The following is a 3,067-nucleotide window of genomic DNA, read 5'->3' on the forward strand; positions in this document are numbered from 1 at the left end:
AACTCCAATACCATATAGAAATTCCTTGTAGATTAAAAGTGCTAATTGTAATTTATTAAAACAATAGACTTGAATCTACTCTACTCATCAGCAGAAACAATGGATGGATCGAGAAATCACGAAGCATATAAGAGAAAGAATTCAATCAACAAATTACATAATGATTTCCTGGGGAAATCCACAACTAAAAACCCCTACTATATGTATATTTCATTAGTCAAAAAATATGAGAAGATTACAATGCATTGCTCCAGCTCGAGCAACATCTGCATTATCTCTATCTCTCTCACAGCTTCCTAGACAAGCCCTACCCAATAATTAACCAATTTTCTACTTGCTCAAGTCCCTATTTCCTTGTGTTGTTTCCTTGGGAATCAGCCCCTATTAATTAGGGAAATTCCTCAATTGGAATTGCGCAATCCAGCATAGGCCTTCCTCTGATTGCATGCACCACCTGTAAAATTTGGATGATTATACAACTCATAGTACACTACCCTTGAACTCCAATCTCAACTGGGTAACTCTCAGATCACACATGCATGGGTTATTTATGGCTGAATTATCAGTTAACTGGTTGAACACGTGAAGCAACACCCCATTGTTAGACCTCCTACTATTTCCTCCAACAGTTGGAACTAGTTTAACTGACTTGAACTCCAGTAAACTGAATTAATTAATTACAACTCAAATAAACTCAACCAGGGCTCCTATAAAGTAGGAGACACTCTACATGACTCAAGCTAGACCCTCAACTCGAATTAATTAAACCAACTAAGTCAAATTAACTTAATTAACTCATACAAGTTGTCTTGTGACATGGAATTACAATTTTTATCCTAATTTAATTCAAGGGAAAATTAAATTAGGATTTTATTGTTGCATTTTCAACACATTGTTGTGCCTTACATCTAGTATAAAACAACATAGAATTACAATTTTTTTCCTTTTGTGGTGAGGACAAGTTAGTCCTTGGATCCAAGCCAAGCAACCACAGTGCAGGACAGTCCCAACTCCCCTTCAAAATTTATCCAAAACAAATAAAATATCGTGAATGGAAGAACTGTAGTATTAAGTAGAAGAGGTCCACTGTACATAAATGAGAAAACTGCAATTACTATGATTATAGGGAATAAACGTAGAGGTAGTGGACATTGCATGAACCAGTAACCTCCATCAAATGTACTCATAAATCAACAAGATATGAATTAAAGTAAAGGAACTCAAATATTTATGCGTGAAGAGCTTGATTAAACTGCTTGACCACAACAATCAGACATAACTGAAGTAACATATAGATAGTCCTAACTTTAACAACATAATTAATATTGCAAATACAATGAAACTAACTTCATCAAAGAGATAATGAAGATTACTAATACTTCAATCTATTACCAAAAAGAAAGGTCAACACAGTGTGTAATATCTCAGAGAAATGAAACTATATCTTCCTTTATGAGTGTGTAACCCGAGAAACACAGTTCGTAGGAACCTAGTAATTGAAATGTTCATTACACTATAATAGAAAACCCTCTCAAGTTCCGGGTCCCTCAAGGTATCAATATTCGTACAAAAAAAGGTGTTATAACAACAAACATAATAATTAACTAGCCGCAAATCCATTAAACTTCTAGACACCAAACCTTAAACTAAATTCTGGACTGAGCAGTAACGTTTCCAAATATGAGGAGAGCCCCTAATGAAAGCAATACATGTGTGCCTGAAAAGAAGAGAATTAAGGTGTAAGCTGGTGTAAATGAGGGCAACGTCCTCTTCACAAATTGAATAATTGAAAACCCCAAAACTCGCCTTGGAATTTACCTGCAAAAAATAAGAAGAAGATTAATCTTTACCAAAATTAACCTGAGAAATTGTTAATACTATAAAAGAAAAGGGATGAGGGTAATGGTAGTAGGCAGTTCACCTGTAAGGAGCCTCAATCTCTTAGTATTCTGAAATACCCAAAATAACCCTACATCAGTGACTTCTTCAACCAGAATAAAAGTAGTAAATAAAGAAAGTAACCACTAGCGCAAATCAGAAGAACGAGTGGGGTAAGCCTACTATGGATTACCTGGGTGTAGACAGACCGAAGTCAAGGTAGGTACTGAAAGAAATCTGTGAGCCGCGGTCGAAGCATGGCTATGCTAGCAAGGAAGATTTCACCCACCAAACCCTTCCTATAGAAGGAATAACCTATACATCAGTAACTAACTGCTAAAGAAAATAAGCATGGCCATAATAAGACACCAGAGGGAGCATTCAAGGTTATACCTGTTGGAAGGATTGTAGAGCAAGCAAAATTTCTCATCTGGATAGCCGAGAAATGAAACAGATATAATGACTTCCCTCCTAGTACACAGATAGATTGACTTCCCTCCCTCTAATCGCTCTCTGTCATTCTGAACCATTGATCCTATCTCAACAATCCATAATTGTTGATCTAAAACTTTCACTGATACCAATGCAGTGTGGAACAACTGTGTTTTGAGGAAACTTCGAGATAATCTCTAGGGTGTCGACTTAGGGTAGAAGGGTTAAACCATGACCTATTAACCTAGGTTACCCAACACCTTGCCATATAATTCATGTGTATGTAAATGCATAACGTTGATTAATGTCAATTGGAAAGTAAATATCAAACTATGCTTCGCGATGAACTACTTGATTATCATATACAAAGAATTGAATGCAGTGGGTCAAGATTAGAGTCAAGATTAAGTTTGTTTGTAAAGCATGTGTAATAGATACTAGTAAGTGGATTTTTTTTTTAGACTATGTGTTATTAGAGTATGTTACAAGTCATATTTTATCAGCTATTTAATTTATATGACTACACTAATTTAATTTTCAAATAATTTTTTAATCTAAATTCGATCAAAATGGTCAAAATTTTACTATAATCCAAATTTTATGCTCGTTAAACTTTAACATATCCTCAATTAACTCAAATCGATAAGAATTCCAAACCAATCATCAAAGTTTTATTGGTCAAAATTTTACTATAATCCAAATTCTATGCTCGTTAAAGTTTAGTGTAATCTAAAAACCCACAAATTAGCTTGGAAAA

General features: G+C 34.7%; 1 long non-coding RNA gene across 1 annotated transcript; it reads right to left on the reverse strand.

Annotated features, from left to right (window-relative positions):
- Positions 1–1,479: 1,479 nt before the first annotated feature.
- Positions 1,480–2,413, reverse strand: LOC149219047 (uncharacterized). The gene is made up of 4 exons (XR_016248672.1): positions 2,272–2,413; positions 2,072–2,177; positions 1,922–1,949; positions 1,480–1,717 (listed from the first exon to the last, which is right to left on the reverse strand). It is a non-coding gene; the product is annotated as an uncharacterized LOC149219047 (long non-coding RNA).
- Between the last annotated feature and the right edge of the window lie 654 nt (positions 2,414–3,067).

The sequence above is a fragment of the Pinus tabuliformis genome, chromosome Q, assembly GCF_031772625.1.
Source record: "Pinus tabuliformis cultivar Carrire ecotype Pingquan chromosome Q, CPIR1, whole genome shotgun sequence".
NCBI classification, from domain to species: domain Eukaryota; kingdom Viridiplantae; phylum Streptophyta; class Pinopsida; order Pinales; family Pinaceae; genus Pinus; species Pinus tabuliformis.